Source organism: Protopterus annectens, chromosome 11.part0, assembly GCF_019279795.1.
Source record: "Protopterus annectens isolate FY-2018-M chromosome 11.part0, PAN1.0, whole genome shotgun sequence".
Classification (NCBI taxonomy): domain Eukaryota; kingdom Metazoa; phylum Chordata; order Ceratodontiformes; family Protopteridae; genus Protopterus; species Protopterus annectens.
The window spans coordinates 318,070,969-318,090,655 of record NC_056745.1 but is presented as its reverse complement, the minus strand read 5'-3'; the positions used below and the strand labels follow the sequence as shown (position 1 = coordinate 318,090,655).

Here is a 19,687-nt window from a genome sequence, read left to right as displayed (position 1 = left end):
AGGTTTCTAACAAAGAAGATTAAGGGACTTCAGCTCGTCCCTTACCCAGACTGACTAAAGTCCCTGTCACTATACTCTGCATCATACAGACTTTTTAGGGGAGACTTATGCCTGGCTTACAGAGCAATCTCAGATCCAAGTGTAATGAATTTGCTACACATTTGTAAATCAAACGGGAGTAGACCTGCCCATTCCAGGGACCTAAATATGGCCTGCGATTCAAATAAGACATGCTGGAGGGACAGATTTGTCTCCCAGTGACTGCCACATTTTTGGAATAGGCTACAAATTCATGTGAAACAGAGCACCTCTGTGATGCTGTTTAAAAGGAACCTGGACGAGTGGATGGGGCACCGAAAATTCTTACCGGGGATAGTGCCCACAACCCTCCTGGACATGGGCAGTCATTACAAAATACAATCCTGGGTCTTGACTAGAATATCTATGATATTACTTTGGAATTAAATGGCTAGGCTTTTAATGACCTCTGTAGTTGATAGCCTAGTAAACTCCTATGATCCTAAGCATTCTAATTAGCTTAGTGTTACTGCCTGTTTCTTGTACACTTATTTATTTTTACCTGTTGGCAACATATTTTGAGCCACCATTATCCTTCTTCTGTCATCATCTAATTTGTCTCTGCTTCCATCTCACCCTGTCAATGTTTCTTCTCATTTCTTTACCATTAATCTTCTACCTTCTACATTTGTGCAATGTCTTGCACCAGCCAACAAATACAACTAAGGGTAAATGGAAATCCACAGCTTATGGCAATATCTTGTGATTTTATTGCCTTCATCCATATTACTCCATTGCACTTTATTCCACTTTGCTAAGCTGTGATTAATCAGTTTAATGTGCCTTTCAACAAGGTGATGAGTTGGATGTACAGATTACAGTAGTCAATAGGGTACTGAGGATGAATATATTCACTTTGGTGAAGTATGGTGTCAAACGTTAACTATCAGAAGTAGGACTTCCTAAGTGGTGTACTTAGGTAAGACTCAGGTGTGAAGATTGGGTGAAGATAGATAAAGGGTGCCAGCCTAGCCAGATAGAAATCTGGAGATAATTCTGTCATCTGTAAATATTAATGTAAACCACAGGCTTGTTGTCTTAAATGGTAAAAATAGTGTTACATGTGGAACTGGAAAAAATGTAGCAACAGTGCACTGTACTGACAAGTAAAACATGTTGTGACCCTTTGATGTTAAAACTCGGAGTCAGTAAGTCTAGAGTGAGGCATCCTGCCTATTGTTTTAAGGCCAGAGTTAATGGCCAGCATTTGCATACATAAATGTCCTTTATTGCTATGGTTTCTGCCCAGAGGTGAAGAATGTAAATGTAGTTTCTGTTAGCCTGGGAACCCAGGAAAGTGTGAAGAATGATGTAATGTGAACCAGGAATGTGATTTTAAAAACAGAGAGAACCAGAGAGCATTAAGCATTTTTGTCTTGACCATCCAACTCACTAGCACTGTCTTGCTTTAAATGTAAGTTTATCTTAGACTTGTGTTTTCTCTTAGAAATAGCTAGAAACTAGAAAGACTAGACTAAATGTTTTTTAGTGATATCAGAACTGTACTACTGAATTATTTTATGTATTTCTCTGTGATCTCTGAACTCTTGACTAGCACTGTGTAGTAAAAAGTATTGTCTTGTGTTTTGACTATTTGTTATTACATATTTTAAACCTTTCCAACTGTGGTTGTTTTTGTAGAGATAATTTAAGCTCTTTAGTGTACATGCATACCTTTGGTAAAATTGTACAACGCCACTTCTATAGCTTTAGCCCTGGCTATCCAATTGGATAATAATATTGCACAGTAATAATTGGACACCCTTTTAAGGGCCTTTGTGCAGCTGATAAATATTAGTGGGTGGTGGCAGCTGGTACTACTGTATAGTCTGGGAAAAAGGGGACACAGCTGGAGAACCTGTGCCAGCCTTCCCCAGGAGTATCTGTGTGGTTGTATAAACTTCTCAAAGTGTGTGTGTGTGTGTGTGTGTGTGTGTGTGTGTGTGTGTGTGTGTGTGTGTGTGTGTGTGTGTGTGTGTGTGTGTATGTATCAGCTACTTGGGCAGGGACACAAAGCACTGGTTGGACAGAGAGGGTGCTGGAGGTTTTAGCTTGACCACTAAGCTGAGATCTGGACCCGTTAACTGTGCCAGTGGGAAGTCTTATTGGGGACCTGGAGAGCAAGGGAGCGACCAGCCCTGGACTGACTGTGATCTCTGTGTGCTCTTAAGGGAAATTGCACTTTACTGTGTGTATTTGTTATTCTTTCCTCCTATATGAGACACCCCTCACTGGTGTTAGTGGTGAGGATTGAAGCTCCTTGATTGCTGGGCCAGGGCACGAGCGTCACATATTAATTGTTTGGCAATGGTGGGATATCCACACTACATATTAATTGATTGGCAAATACTAATTGGCTTGTAGTGGTGTAGGTAGAGTGAATTCCTGTAGCTGGTGTACAGTGAGCTCTGAAGGTGTTTTGTACTCCAAAATCAGCCATGCAGTGAATAGTCAGAGTTCAGATCACAATTGTTTTATTTCTTTTGTTAGCTTAGTTAGTCAGGGTGGGCAGGCAGCATGTCAGCAGAGGAGTATGGAAAGCTGACAAGGAGTCAGCTGGCGGAGATGCACCAGGCTAGGGCACTGGTGCATGGAAACCTGACTAAGGCAGACCTGACTGCAGCCTTGGTTGTAGCTGCATCAGAAAACAGCAACCAGGAGGGCAATCAGACCGGCAGTGGAGATATAATACCCTCGGAGAACGGACAGCTCAACCTTTCTGCAGAGGACTTAAAAATCCATCTGGAGCTAAAGAGACTTGAGTTGGAGGCCAGGCATTTGGAACTAGAAGCAGCTGAGAGAGTAAGGTGTCTAGAGCGTGAGGACAAGGAGAAACTGTGACATTTGCAGGCTGAGGAGAATGAGAAACTGCTATGCCTGGAAGCTGAAGAAAAGGAGAGGCAGAGGCAGCATGAGAAAGAGATGCTAACTCTTCACCAGAGTCATGGAGGTAATGGAGAAGGGAGTAACTGGACCCCAGAAGCACAAAAAAAAGTCAGTAAATTCTTCCACAGATTAACGAGGGGGATAATTCTGATAGTTTCATTCATATGTTTGAGAGGGTATGCAAACAGTATGGTGTTGACCAAAGGCTCTGGTTATGGTTCCTGACCCTCTTACTCCATGGTAAAGCTATAACTGTTTTTATTTATTTATTTATTTTATTTTACATTTGTTAACCGGGCTAGTCTGGCTGGATACATGTCCATTTTCAGCAGAGGCCCGAGGAGAAAAGCTCCACTATCAGAATAAGACAATACATTTCAAAGACTTTACTAAATAAATCAATTTTTAAAAAAACAAAATGTACAGAGACAAAATACAGTTTGCCTGGACTAATTTAAGTAGGTAACAAACAGAGTTCACATTATGTGGCTGAGGAGATAAGCTCAGGCACAAAAATACAAAGTTGAGTTAAAGGATATCTGTAGTCAAGCTAAATAATTTAATCATCGGTCAGTAGGCTAGAAGACAGATTCGGTAGTTAGCAGAGGGAAAGAAACTGATGGTATCAAGTGTTAAAAGAGCAAGTTAGAAGGTATAACAGGTAGATTGGTAGTAAAGCTATAGGAAAAAGGGGAAAAATGATAGATAGAAATTGTGGATAGAATAAGGTTTCGTTGGGTAAAAGTATTATAACATAGTTAAAGGTTATGAAAGTCAAGTTGAAAAGGAGAGTGAGGAAGCAGGATAGAGATGAAATGCTATGGTAGTAGGATAAAGATGGTCTAGGTATGGCTGGAAAGAAAATAGAGAGAGGATGGCTATACGGTGAAGAGGATGTTAGTCTAGGTAAGAAAGGGAGTGGAAAGAATTGCAAGTAGCAGACTGGATAGAGTAATGAAGAGTACTATGCTCAGTCAGGATTGGAGCAGGGGCATAGCCAGTGAATTAGTAGGTGTTTTTTTATCTGTTTTTTGAAAAGGTGACATGAGGTTGGGGAGGTCAGTTCAATGGGAAGTTTATTCCAGTAAGAACCGATAGTGTTTGCAAATAGGGAATCACCTGATTTGTTATGAGATTTCAAAGTAGTAACTAGTAGCTTGTTGGCTGATCTGAGGAGATTTTTATAGGGTGTGATGAGTTTATTTAGTATGGGTATATTGAGGGTAATGAAGAATTTTGAAAGTGATGATTAGTTGTTGTAGGAGTATAAGGTTCGGGAGTTCAAGCCAGTTGAGTTTCTTTAAGTTAAGACAGTGGTGAGTTTGGAAAGGTGAGCCAGTGGCAAATCTGGCTATACTGTGGTAGGCAGTATTCAGTTTCTGAAGATTGCCTTTAGATAAGTTGACAAAGGAGGGGAGGCGTTAGTGTAGAGATAAGGTGAGTTTGGGCAAGGGCTACTGGGAGGTTGTAGTGAGATAGGGCTTTAGCCTGCATAGGGCACCAATCTTTTATTGACAGTTTTGATAGTTAAATCAATGTGACAGTCAAAATTTAGCTGGTTATCTATGGTGACGCCTAGGAGTTTAGTGGAGTTGTCAGGTTTGATGATAGTGCCATTACAGGATGTTATAGAAAAAGAGGGGTGGATTTAGAGGTGGGGTAAAGAGTAGTGGTTTGGTTTTTTTGGGATTGAGGAGGAGACAGATGTGTTGAAACCAATTTTCTGCTGCAGTAAAGACTACTTGGGTAGTGGAGTGGAGTTCTGCTGGGGTAGAGGCAGAGCAGATGAGAGTGGAATCATCTGCATATTGTATACATGTGGATGTTGGTAGGGAATTGGGCAAATTATTGATGAAAATGGAGAAAAGTAGGGGGCCTAGGATAGATCCTTGTGGGACACCAATAGTAACAGGGAGTAGAGTGGATAGATGGCTGTCCCAAAGGACAGCTTGTTTTCTATTAGTCGTTGAACCACTGTAATGCTTGAGAATCCAGTGATAGAGATTTTAAGGTATCGAGGAGAAGTTGATGGTTGACCATATCAAATGCTTTTGAGAGGTCCAGAAATAGTGCAGATGAGAATAGGTTTCTATTTCGATTTTTATTTATAGTGTCAGAGAAGGAGAGAAGGGCAGTAGTAGTGCTGTGGTAGGGTCTAAAACCATGTTGAGAGTCTACAAGCAAGTTGTTATTTAAGAGATAGTTTAGAAGTTGGTGGTGAATACAGCCCATTATTTTGGATAGAGGCGATAGAAGGGCAATAGGTCTAAAATTGGATAGTTCATTAGAGTTTCCTCCTTTATGGAGTGGAATAATGTGGAGATTTTCCAGCAGGATGGAATTTTGGATTCTGTTATGGTTCTGTTTATTAAGATGGATACTGGGTAGGCTTTGCAGCTAACTGAAGGTATTCAGCTGGAAGTTTGTCAGCCGAGGGGGTGCAGGGTTTTAGTTTTAGTTTCTGTATATAGGTTGTTGAGACGGTCTCAAGTTTTAGTGTATAGGTATTGTTGGGGATGGGGGTAGTTTGGGGTGGAGTCATGGTGCTTGCAAGTGAGTTTACAGTTTGAGAGAAGAAATTGTTAAAGGTGTTAGCTATCATGTTAGGTTGTTTTTGTGCTAAGCTAGCTGGGGTAGGTGTTTTGGTGTTGCCTGGGTGGAGTAGTTTATTAATTCCTGACCAGAATTTTTTGGGTTTTGGTTTTGGTTTGTTGGTATTGAAAGTTGTAGTTTTTTTTTTGGATGAGATGAGTTTTCTTTGTTTTGTTTCTTAGATGTTTGAAGGTTTGATGGTCAGTAGGGCTTTTAGTGGATCTCCATTTTGACCATGATTTATTTCGTTTAGTTATAACAGAGAGCCAAGGAGCTGCTTTGGATCTGATTCTGACTCATCTATTGGGAGGTATTTTAGAGTTGACCAGTTATATTCTTTTGAAGTTCAGTTTGAAAGGATTAGATTGAATGCTGTTTTGTTGTATTTAGTTCGATAAGTAGTTTGTTTAGGAATGTTGCATTTTGTTTGGTGATAAAGGTAAGGATATAGGAGGACTGTTTTGTCAAAGTATCCAGTCTAGGATCGTTTGTTTTGGGTGGATTTATGTATTCTAGTAGGGGAGTGGTTGGTTTGGTGGTGAAGAGGAAGAGGTGGTGTGTGTGTTTGGGGGATAAGATAGGCAGGAGCTCCGATTAAAATCACCTAAGATTATGGTTTCCTGGGGGAAGGTGCTAGAAATCCAGCTTAGGATATTTTCCAGGGTATTGATGTTCTTGCCTGGGGGGATGTAGGAACATATTATGTTTATAGCTTTGGTTTTGTTAATTTGGAGTTTGGTGGAAAGAATTTCAGCATTACCTGGTGTGGGGGGGAAGGAGTCAATTAAAGACACCTGAAGTTGGGATTTGAACAGGAGGGCCACTCCTCCACCTTTTTTATTAGGACGGTCTTGTCTTAAGGTACTATAGCCTGGGGGGAATTCATTTGTCTTTTGGTTGGGGTTAAGTTTCAGTTTCTGACAGACAGAGAGAAAGGTAAAAAAAAAAATCAATTAAGGCATGGAGTTGAGTGACTTTGCATGTTTTGATTATACTGCTGTTAAAACTCACTTGTTAGAATTGTTTAACCTAACACCTGAAACATATAGGAAAACATTTTGTGAGCACGTACACAAGGCAGATGAAAGTTTGTGTGAATATGTTGGTGAACTGAGCACTTATTTCCATAGGTAGGTGAGTAGATGTCAGGTCACCACTTTTGAAGGGCTGGCAGGCCTTTTGGTGAGGGAACAAGCCCTAAGCACTTTGCCTGAGGACATGAGGATCTGGTTAGCTGACAGACAATGTGCCACTTCAGATGAGTTGGGGAAGAAGGGAGACCTATACCTGGCAAACAGGGCAGCCCTGCACAGGAAAGTGACCCCCAGTACTGCTCATGGGTCTAAAGGAACCCATGGTTGGCAGCACAGACTGCCCCAACAGAATCTGCCAGTAGCAGGGGAAGTCACTTGTCCAGGTACACATCCAGGAGCTAGGGTTAAATTTTGTGAATGCAACCAGTGGGGCCATGTGGCATACAGGTGTCCATGGAGGCAAGGTCGGGAACAAAAGTTGAGGGAGCCAGTAAGTGGGAAAGACAAAATGCCAATAGTAGGTTGTGTTGAGACAACAAGGGTACCAAACTACCACCCTGCAGAAATCCTGATAGGGAAGGATTTGGAAGAGGCATGTGTTTGTGCAGTTACACACAGTCAGTCTAGGAGACAAGCGTGTGGGTCTGGTAGCCTGGGGGAGACCCAGACAGACTGCATACTTGCAGCCAGGACTGGTGAGGTGGTTACTTCAGGGAGTGTAATCTGGGCACTTCGAACACTACATATAATTCAATGCTTTTTTAATGAGCTAAGTGTAATAAATTTTAAATTTTATCTAAAGCTAGGTATAATACTAGAAAATATGAACATGGTATAGTGGGTTATTAAAGAACACAGTTTTCTGTATAAAACATATATTTAATTTTATATTGTAGCTTGCTTACATCTTTTATCTTCTTGTGCATTTAGTTTTCTTTGGTTTCATTCTTTTGATTTTTTAACAGTTGAATATTTTCCATAGAAGTAAATTCTCCTATATAACTTATTTAAATCAATAGAGCTGTATATAATTCACATATTCACATTGATGTGTTTTAATATAAATCATCTTAAATTGTATCAATCTATGATACTTATCGCTATTGCAAAGTTTTTTTCTATCTCATCTCAACTTTGGAGCTTGCTGCCTCCTTGTATCACAGCCCAAACAAGCAGAACTAAATTCAAAGCATCAATAAAACAATGTCTGTTTAGACAAGTGATAAGCAGATGTTACCCAGCTCCCAGATTCATTGTCATTGTCATTGAATATATAACATTCAAATACAGTGACAAAATACTTATCACCATCATCTTAGAAGTACTAAAAACATTAATACTCAATCACACAGCAGGCATAAACACACTAAACTATGTCAACAACTCTACATTCTCACACACAACTGTACCTAATGATCTCATGTTTTAACAATTAGCATATCATCAGACCTCTTCATTAGCTCTTACTTATTTCATTTGTTTTCAAGGGTTCATAGACCTTTTTCAGGCTCAGTGGCTAGTTAAGTGACTTACTCAGGATCATAGAGGAATTGGAGGCTAAGAGAATCAAACCTTGCACCACAGGAAACAGCATCTTAATCCTCTAAGATAAATGCCAGACAAGCAGCAATTACCTCATTAATGATACTCCATATGACTAATGACAATTTTATTCTGTAGAAATCCTGTTTGATATAGAGAACTTATGCTATTTTTGCATTTCTTTTACAACAAAACAGACTTAGTACTATTGCATTTAAACAAGGTCATGGCTGAAAATGGATACTTTAGGCCCAATCCTCCAAAATGTGAAATAAAATATAAACAACAAACGAGTATAAAAAAAGGAATAGACTAGCATATACAGTAGCTAGTATGGAAAGTTGACATTATATTGCAGATAGTAATTAAGATTTTAAATAGTTATATGCTGGCTTTCTTAATTGTTATGGCTGGGCAAATAGTAAAGAGAAAGGGGCAAAGCCAGGCACTGCATGGGTAAATGAATACAGCTAGCATTAGAAATCTGTGAAAGTGAGCCAAAAAGCCTTTTACACAATCATGACAGTACCTACCTTTATGCACTGCTACTAGCATAGAAATGTATTTGCCATTAATAATGCAAATGTAACAATGCAAAACTGCTGTGTTTTACTTTTTACATTACTATTTAGATAGACACATGGAAAATTTAAGTCATGCTATGCATGTAAGGTTTTATAGTGGTACACTGTTTCTAAAACATCAGATCAAACTGTATCTTATGACATACATAATTAATATTCATTCATCATTCAGTTTTTGGTTCACAAATAAACAGTGACAGTCTAACACTTCAGCTTTATATTTCTATCTGCAGTTCAGAATAACTCATCAAATCACTTCCATTTTTCACAGCTAAATATTTAATGTGTGTGGTGAGAATTAACTAAAAAACAAAAGTGAAGGGGTAATGAGTCTGGAAATGTTAATGACAGAAAAAAACAGACCAAAATAGCAACAAATCAACTAAAGCTGCTGAGAAATGTGATTCTTTTGATTTAGAATTTGAAAACACTGGATTAAATTAATAATAGCTTCAGAGTTATAAATGATGAAAGAAACAAATAGTTATGAAAACTGGCCTAGTTAAGACAGTTTGAGGATGTTTATAATATCAGCAGAAGGTGAAGGTGTCAGCATACTCACTGATGTGGTTCAGATAACTGACATGGTAAAGGAGATAAAAGTGATAAAAAAATAAGAGCAAATGATCACATTGAGTAGAAGACCAAAAATCAGAAGGTATGCATTTATCATAATGCTTTAGTAGTATCATTAATAGTTTTCTCACAAAAGACTAAGTATTACTGAAGCTGTTTAAGCAATTCATAGTATCATGGTGTTCTCTCAAGTTTATTTTTAACAAGCTATTTCACTGGTTATTGGTTGGATTTCTGATGGTTAGCCTAGAAAAAATGTGAGGCAGAATGCCTGAAAGGACATTTCTATGAAGTGACAATAAGGAAAGCAAAATTTTTCATTGGGATTTATCACACCTATGCAGGGGAGATTACTGGTTATAAATCAACTCCAAGGAGAGCACCCATTAAAGAAAGGGATGTGGTGAATATTGCACAAGTATTAAATTTGTTTCCTTAGTGCACAACAAGCAGCAACCTATTTCATTTACCCTCTCTGGAAGAATTTCATGAATTATGCACACACCTTTCCCTAAACACTGCATTAATCCTAAGTTGTAGACCATTTGTCCCTCATTCTTGCCCGAAAAGGGTAACCAGAACTTATGGTAACAGTAAAACCCAGGATTTTACAGCTCGCCATCTTCCATTTGCCATAAGAGCTGTAGCAAGATGAGGGTCATTAAGACTCCAGCCACAGAGTTTGCTGGAGGCTCCAGAGATGGGGCATAAAAATCTCATAATGCAGTAAATATGCAGTTTTCAGTCAGTCCATGGTCCATTTAGCACCTCACACGGTGAGTGAGTGACAAGGCAGCTCATTCATTCTACGATAATTGGGATAAATGAAAACTTCGTCGTGACTCATGCCTCTTCACTGGAACAAAACTCAATGTCTCTGAAAATACATGCCATTTCCACTCTTCTTCAGAGAGGTTGCTGTTCTGTAACGAATCATCATGTGGTTCTACCACAGTTTCTACTACAGGTTCTCTGTATGCTTCAAAGTATGGATGTTCTAAAGCTTCTGTTGCTGACAGCTGCTTCTCCACATCTACCACCAACATCTTCGCCAACAGATCGATTGCCAAAGGATTGGCCTTTGGAAACAGCAATGAAAAGTCCATCTTTGGCCATTTTGGAAGGGATGATATGTAGATCCGTGCCTCCTTATCAGTTAGCTTTTCAGTAAATTCTGGTCCACGAATTTCTGTGGTCATCATTATCTGCATCAGCTGATCCAGATAGTCTTTCCCTTTAAAGAGCATTTTGCCAGTAATCACCTCAGCCATAACATCCACTTTCTGAGTGTAATGCATACAGTTCATAATAACGTCTGGTGCTCAGCACCATCGTGTGACAACATAACTTGCCATCCCTGGATCAGTATGTCGAGCAAGGTCAAAATCTATGATCCTGCGAATGATGCCTGCTGAGTGAATATACTTTAGTCCACGAAGAGTCTGGTTGACCAAGAACTGAATCATGTCCTTTGTTAATGATGCCCCTTTAAGCTTTTGTAGATCTGTAGCCATGAATGGCATAGCCAGGTAGAAATCCTGGAAATTATCAATCGAGATGGCAGGGGTGAATCCATTCAGCAATCCGATCACATTGTTGTGCTTCATGTGTTCCAAAATTGTTAACTCTCTGTAGGCTCTTTTAGCAAAGATATCGGACTGGAATGGCCAAGACATCTTCTTAAAAGCCACCTTCTCACCACTCTTAACATGTATTGCTGAACAAACGGTCCCGTAAGCTTCGGACCCAACCTGAACAAGTCCCCCATAGTGATCTGGCACCTCTCATATGGTCAAATTAACCTCCTCCTGGTAGAAGCCTTTCCTATGGGCATGGTTTGCACAATCTTTCACAATGGAATGGGAACCTCACAGCTCATCTACAGACTACCTTTCCAGAACAGATATTAAAATGAAACTGTTGCTGCTTGCAAGAAAGTTACTGTGAACAAACAGGATTAATGTTTCAGTAATCTATACTGCTGCGGTAAGAGTATTAAGAATTACACTGGTAAGACTGAGGCTGATATAAAGTGACAAAACTGTGTTTTGTAATATGGTGAAGCTATCTATTGTACCAGAGATAAACAAATCAGTGCAAGATGACTGGTTTATTAAAGTGATTTTTCAACATTTTGTAATCTTACACTTGTACCACTGCATGTGGTGCAAAAACTGCCTAACAGCACTTTTACCATTAGGGAGCATTTTCCTGTATTTCAACAAGAAAAACATTTAAAAAGTGTTTTCTACACACTGACATCAGTGAGAAAAAACAGCAAACTTTAGTTTTAGTAGTGTCAGTGTAGGAAAAATGTGACAGATTTTAATGGACATACACCAAGGTGAACCAATAAAATCTATGAATGCACTACACATTACTCCAAATAACATCACAGTAGTACATGTTAAATTTATTTGGGCCATGGTTTAATAAAACATTTACAAAACTTTTTATTAAAAATGCAGTTCAACTGCATAACTATAGGTCAGTGTAAATATACATCATGGCAGTTGGCTAATCAGATGCCATAGTGTATATTGTAACATCGGCAAATCACATTAAATAATTGTACAAGCAGAACATGCATTTTTTTCAGATTTGAAGATATCGGCTCTCTGTCTTGTAAGTATATAAAAGTTTAGTTCTGCAGGCATAGCTATATTTAAGAGCAACACGAACAAATGGGAATTTAAGGTGGAGATTTCAAAGTAAATCCCTGGGATTCATGAAAGCCCCATGCAAGAATAAGTCTATTCTTGCACGGAGTGGATCATGCCTGTGCAGCACAGCAGCTCACTTGCATATTCATGAAGGCATGCTGCTGTATAACCTGCATGGGCACGATCCATGAATGAGTGCAGGGGGCATGTCTGAGCAGTGCTCATAAAGTAAACACACCCCCTGCACTGCTTAAATCTAAATGCTTAGCAATAATTAGAGTAGCTAAGCGTATTTGCACACTGGTAAGCAGTGCTTAACATCTAACCCTTTAAGCAATGCTTATCTTAGCTAAGCAGGTTTGCGCATCACTTAGCTTAGCTCAGCATATTCAAAATCAGCCAGTCACAGCAAAGGACAGGAATCCAGCACTATTTAAACCATGCAGGTGGGAATACAGCCCATAACCAGTTGCAGCTGATCATTGCAGGCACTACGGCTGGCGTTGGTGAGGGTGTGCGCTTTTGGGCACAGCATTGGGGCATTCAGGAGTCCAGAGTCATGGTTGGACTCCTTGTAAAAGACCATGAAGGGAGACTGCTGCAGGACCAGTACTAGGGCTCCCAATACAAAGTGGAGGCCTGGGACCATCTCTCATGTGACCTCACCAGTGCTACTTGTATCCCTCGGACTGTTGAGCAGGTCTAGCACCATTACGCTGACATGAAGCATAGGAAGAGGGATCTCTTGGCCAGTGGATCCAAGATGCACAGGCACAGAATGTCCCTGAAGTGTGTAAGTATCAGTATCAATTAGTGTTCTGCAAAGTCCAACCTGACTATGTAATCAATAGGTATGCAAAAATGTTTATTTATCTCCTGTACAGCTGCAGATGAGAGGGCTACAAATATTGATGCACATGCCAGCAGGCTGCTAAGGCTGTGCCAGGAGGCTGGTGAGTAAAAATCTAGCTTGCAGTATTCAGGGTAAATAAACAGAAAGTAGTGGATTGTCAACAACTAGTAGGTAAACTGTGTACTGTGTGCAATGAATAAAGGACTCTTATCAGGTGAATAAAGGTCTCTGCAACATTGAATAAAAGTAAAAACCCCAGACTGTTGTGTTTACTTTGTCATGTTGTGGTAGGAATATAAATGTGTACAAGTTCTGCATAGTTATGTGCTTCTGGTAGAAGATAACTGTTTTATTCAACTATTACGTAAAACTTAAAACATATCTGTTGTCTGAAAACTGCAGTACAGCTGTCATTACCTAGGGTATTCGTCTCTTCTACAAGGTCAAATTGTGGAAACCAGAGAGTACTAGGGAGAAAAACGTCAAGCATGAGTCATCAGTGTATTGGCAGCTCATTGTGATGAAACACAGCTGTAGTGTACCTTTTTGCACAAACAGGCACGGTTCAAATCCTGGCAGTGGTAGTATGCTGAATGCATATTATCAAACAAGAATATGTGAATATTTGTATAATCAGTCAGGTAGTATTAACATAAATTAGCTCCACAGGTCTGTGAGGTAAGGAAATGTTTGTAACAGCTGTAAGAAGGCTTTACCAACACACACTGTGTTCAACATATCCACTGTCTAACCCCAAGACTGCAAATGACAGCAGTAAGCCTGTTTCCTACCTTTCCTGTAATTAGTGTTCCAGATACAGATTTGCTGTATCCAGGACAGTTTGTAAGCTTCTGAGCCCCCCAAGCCTTTCTGTGTTGGAGGGAAGCCTTCTAGCTTATCAGTTGGAGTGGTAAGCATTAGGTAACCTGTCTACCACATAGGTTCATAGGTTCATACTAGGCTATCTGCCCTAGGGCATTTATAAGCCTAGCCAGAGTGTGTTTGGCTTTCACCACCCATTTTAAATTAATTTTGCTATGCCTTTTTTTGAGGTTAGTATACTGTGCCTCTGTCTAACAGTGACACAGAAGTGATAGCCGGGGTAAACCTACGATCTCCCATCCACTCATCAAGATTCCTCTTGAAGAGAGTCAATGTGGGACTCTGCCTAACCTGGACTGGGATTTTATTCCAGAGTGAAGGGAGCCTCTGGGTTATGAATCTGTCCTCCAGCATGTCCTATTTATTTCAGTGCTGAGGTTCAAGTCTCTCGAGCGCGTAGCTCGATGGGATTTGGATTTTATGAGGTGCAGCATGTCCATTAATTCTGGGTTGGACATGGCTTTATACGTCAGGCACAGATCGCCTCTGAGCAGGCGGTATGCCACTGAGTAGAGCTGGAGTTTCTTTAACCGGGCAGCATATGGCATCTGTTTGAGCCCTTTGATCCTCTTGGTGAGGTACTTTTGGGGTCTTTCCAGTTGCTGCAGGTGTCTGGTAAAGTACATCCCAAAAGGGGCATTGCACTCAATTATGGGCCTGATGAGGGATGAGTAAAGAGGTACGACAACCTACCCTGATCTAGATGTGAATCCCTTCATGATTAAGTGGGCTATATAAAATGTTTTTCTAACCACTTTGGCCACGTGGTTGTCAAATGAGAGATTGCTATCAACTTGGGTCCCCAGGTCCCTAATGACTTCTTCTGTACTTAATGGATTACCACCTATGTGGTAATTTGTGGGCACTTTGTTTTGCCAAAGGGGATGACTATACACTTTTTGGCATTTAGCTTGAGGCCATGGCTCTGGCACCAGTTGTCTGTTTCTATGAGGCCCTTTTGGAGGATGCTTGTGTCGGCTGGAGAGTTGATTATGGCGCCCAGTTTGCAGTCATCTGCGAACTTGGTCAGCCACAGTCCTTCCGTGTTGGCCTGTACCTCTGAGAAATATATACCGAACAAGAGAGGTCCCAGGACTGAGCCTTGTGGGGCGCCACTTGTAACTGGTTTGAGTCTGACATGGCTCCAGCAATTCTAACCATGTGAGTTCTGTCCTTGAGCCAGTTTGCAACCCATCTAGTGACATAGGGGTTTATATTTAAGCTGGTGAGCTTATCTATAATGCCCAAGTGGGGTATTGTATCGAAGGCTTTTGCGAGGTCCAGGTAGGCTGTGTGGACCACCTTCCCTGGCCAATGGCCTTGGTGACTGTTTCAAAGAAATCGACCAGGTTTAAGAGGCAGGATCTGCCCTTAACAAAGCCAAACTGGGTAGGATCCAGTGTCTGTAGGTCCCCAATATCTTTATTTATGAGGTCCATGATGATCCTTTCCATAGCTTTGCAGACCAAGCTAGTCAGGCTTATGGGGCGATAGTTTCCAGGATCCATTGAGGCACCACCTTTGTGGAGAGGGACCACTGTTGCTGTACGCCACTCTTTGGGTACATATCCTGTAGTAAGGCTAAGATTGAACAGTAGTTTTATGTTTGGGTTTAGCTCTTCTTGGAGTTCATGTAGGACGAGCCGGGACACCATCTGGTTCCATTGATGCTGTGTTTTTGCTTTGGAGAGGCGGCTCTTACCTGAGCATCTGAGATGTCAGGGGCAGCACTCTGTTGGGATAGATATTTGCCCTTTGGTGGGGAGAGGGGAGAAGTTTGCACTGAACCTGTCAGCTAGGATGTTGGCAATGTCTGTGGGCTCGTGTATTTTTGTCATTTTGGACTAATTCTGAGCATATCTGGGAATTCCCACCCAGGTTCCTAACATAACTAAAGAAAGCCTTGTGATTATCCTTAGTGTCCTGTGCAATTTTTCTCTCGAAGCTGGCCTTAGACGATTTTATGAGTGCCCGTAGTTTTTTGCTAATACTGATCAGAGATGCCTTCCCTTTTGGGATTTTGCTCTATCATGTAGTAGCTTCCTCCTTCTATTGTATAGTTTGTTTATGGTTGGGGTCCACCAGACAGGATGTCTGCCTTTGGAGGATTGGGTCTTGGTTTTATTTGGGATTGCATGATCCATGCTTTCCTGAAGGTGTTCATAGAATGCGTTTATAAAGGATTCTGTGGTCTGGGCCGTATTTTCCACAGGCCCGCGGGCTTTGAAGGATTTCGCCTGGGGTTTGAGGCGTAAAATTTGATATAGAGATGTTTTTCACTGTGGTTTTAAAGGCGGGGGTGGGGTCGGGATGTGAATATCCAGTGAGATTAGTTTATGGTCTGATCTTACCAGTGAGGGATACACTTCTGGTCTGGAGCATAGTGTCCCCATGTTGGTGATGATCAGGTCCAGTATGTTTTCCCCTCTTGTGGGAGTGGTAACAAGTTGTTCCATAGCATTTGAGTTTATAAATTCTAGGAACCTTTGGGCTAGGGTGTTGGAGCTAGAGTAATGCTCCCAGTCTATGTTTGGGTAGTTGAAGTCGCCCAATATAATGGTGTTTGGAGAGACCTTCATATTTTCCAGTATTCTCAGGAAGGCCAAGTGGGGTTCCTGTGTTTGGGAGGGTGGTCTGTAGCAGGCTATAAACTGGAAGGTAGTTTTACCCACAGTTAGTTGCACATGGATAGTCTCTGATGCTTCGTGCTGTGCCACCAACCTGGAGGTGTGGGTATCTTTGACTAATATTGATACTCCCTCCTTTTGTGGTTCGGTCCAAGTTTTGGGGCGAAAAGCATGGTATGAGGTATAACCTGGTAGTGCTGGGGTGCTCTTGGGAGCCTTGAACCAGGTTTCTGTTACTGCACAGATATCGATGTTCTCCATGCTAAGGAGAGTTTAGAGTGCATCTTGAGGTTTAGACTTCTGGCGTTGAGTAGCATTACTCTTAGTTTCTTATCCCTTGTGATACCTATGGAGGTGGGTTTGTCTTTTGAGCCTTGCCTAAAAAGGCACTATGGGGTATCAAGAGCCTTTGCCAATATCCAAGCCCAGGGTGACAGGTGCAAGCCGTCCCTAGCGAAGCATCGTGGCTTGTCGAGCATGTCATCCCAGGCTGACAGGCATTGGATCCCCTTTGAATGACACCAACACTTAAGCCAATTGTTGAAATTGATCATCTTGTCTTCATATTGTGGCATCATTCTTGGTGAGGGTAAGATGCTACTCAAGGTCAGGGTCATACCGGCCTGGGCTACATGCTCAGAGAGCTCCTCTATGTCTCTTTTCATGTAGTCCAGGGAGGGACGTCTCATGTCATTCACACCAGCATGGACAATGACTGAGTCATATTTGTACTTGCCTTGGAGTGACCTGAGTGCTTGTGTTATGTGGCGGATCCTAGCGCCTGACAGGCAGCTCACCGTGACCTTCTCCTTGTTCAGCCTGGTGAGCGGGACGTCAGTGTGCCTGACGATAGAGTCACCTATTACAAGTGTATCAGGTGTGTTGTTTAGCCTTAAGGGCTGTGACTGTTTGGCACACTGGCTTTGTGAGTTATGTGTTGCACGTGTTTTGTTTTGGGGTAGCGGTTGCTTGGGTGTCTGCTTTGGAGGTCTCTGCTGCTTAGGCAGATTTTTATTTATAGCCTCCGAGTATGTTTTTGTGTGTTTATGTGTTTGGTTTGTTGTCGTGGTAGGTCTATGTGAGACTGGAATTGTAGTGAGTGTGGTTTCCTTCTCCTCCTGACTGGTTACGCCAGTACTGAGTTGAGAGAGCTTAGCCTCCAGTTTGGCTATATGGTTGCATCTCTCACATGTGTTGGAATTTGTTGGGAGGAGGAGAGGGTTGTCTGTGTACATGAGGCAGTTGTAACATTGCCTCAAGATTCCCAGATTCACCTGCTGGACCGGAGAGGAGATTGACAACTGACCTTTGGACATGCTAGAATAGTATTGGGAATTCCTTTATAATTGAAAAAAAGGGACAATGGGGAACAAGGAGTGGTTCTGGCCCAGAATTTGTAGTTATTGGCCATTTGGGCGGTCTTCCATCTCTCTCAACTTTCTAATTTGAAGACCTGCATTTGCACTTGTTTCTGTCCTGTAACTCCTGGGCCCATCTCATTTGCTCACTCAAAAAAAAAAAAAAAAAAAATTTTATCTGGTTTTACTGTATTTGTGTTTCTTCCTACTTTATTTTGCTTTTGCGTCATCTTAAAAGTACTCAATTGTATTTATTACTGTTTGGTGTAACTCATTCTAAGCCTTTTAGTTTAAGCACTTGGGCTTCAGACCAGTTGTTTTACATTAAGAAAGTTTGTGGTCTGCACTGTAGTGGCAGAACAGGTAGCTTACATCATTCTAAGTTGGGAACTGCTGATTGAGGGCTCAGTGTCTGTTATTCTAAAAGTGTATTAATTCTGGTTTAAGCACTTGGGCTTCAGGCCAGTTATTTTACATTAAGAGGGCTCATGATCTGCAGTCTTGTGGGAGGAGAGGCTGGACTCTGCCCTTCTGAGCTGGGAATTTCTGGTTAAAGGCTTATAGTGCCTGCATATTTGAACTGCTTCTTACTGAAATTGGTACACCTTGTTTGCTGTAGCATAGACTAGATCCAGGCCTGCTGAATCTAGCTTTGTTTGTATAACTTGAGCACTAATCCAGGCATTCTTTAAAGTATTCAATTGTATTTATTACTGCTTGGTAGTAACTTTATTAAAGTGTAGCTATCATTCTAAGTCTTTTGGATTAAGCACTTGGGCTTCAGACCAGTTTGTTTTACATTAGGAAGGTTTGTGGCCTGCACTGTGGTGGCAGGACAGGTAGCTTACATCCTTCTAAGTTGGGAACTGCTGATTGAGGGCTCAATGTCTGTTATTCTGAAAGTGTATTAGTTCTGGTTTAAGCACTTGGGCTTTAGGCCAGTTATTTTACATTAAGAAGGTTCGTGGTCTGCACTCTTGTGGGAGGACAGGCTGGACTCTGCCCTTCTGAGCTGGGAATTTCTGGTTAAAGGCTTATAATGCCTGCATATCTGAACTGTTTCTTACTGAAATTGGTACACCTTGTTTGCTGTAGCATAGACTATATCCAGGCCTGCTGAATCTAGCTTTGTTTGTATGCTTGTTGTTTGTTTGCTTGTTATTTCCCTGAAATGCTAATTCCACCTAAAACGTGGCTTTTCAGTGCTTCTGTGGATCCCTAGTGATATCTGCATTGCTTACTGTACTTATTTCCTTGTTTCACTTGAAAGAAAAATACTGTTTGTCGTTTTTGCATTTAAGTTACCTGTAACACATTGCATTTAAGTTACCTGGCACTTGCTCACTAAAGCAATTATATAAGTCAGCACTAAAAATTAAAAGCACTACACCCTCACAAACTCCCCTTGAGTACCTTGTTCCCCATTGGCCCTTTTTTCAATTATAAAGGAATTCCCAATACTATTCTAGCATGTCCAAAGGTCAGTTGTCAATCTCCTCTCCGGTCCAGCTGGTGAATCTGAGAATCTTGAGGCAATGTTACAACTGCCTCATGTACACAGACAACCCTCTCCTCCTCCCAACAAATTCCAACACATGTGAGAGATGCAACCATATAGCCAAACTGGAGGCTAAGCTCTCTCAACTCAGTACTGGCGTAACCAGTGAGGAGGAGAAGGAAACCACACTCACTACATTTCCAGTCTCACATAGACCTACCACGACAGCAAGCCAAACACATAAACACACAAAAACATACTCGGAGGCTCTAAATAAAAATCTGCCTAAGCAGCAGAGACCTCCAAAGCAGACACCCAAGCAACCGCTACCCCAAAACAAAACACGTGCAACACATAACTCACAAAGCCAGTGTGCCGAACAGTCACAGCCCTTAAGGCTAAACAACACACCTGATACACTTGTAATAGGTGACTCTATCGTCAGGCACACTGATGTCCCGCTCACCAGGCTGAACAAGGAGAAGGTCACGGTGAGCTGCCTGTCAGGCGCTAG

General features: G+C 41.3%; 1 protein-coding gene and 1 pseudogene across 1 annotated transcript in view; both read right to left on the bottom strand.

The window, feature by feature from the left end:
• The window catches only part of LOC122815364 (dynein axonemal heavy chain 3-like), a 4,921,723-nt gene that overhangs the window by 1,363,603 nt on the left and 3,538,433 nt on the right, over window positions 1–19,687 (bottom strand). The window lies entirely within an intron of this gene.
• Window positions 1,306–17,950, bottom strand: LOC122815363 (annotated as a pseudogene).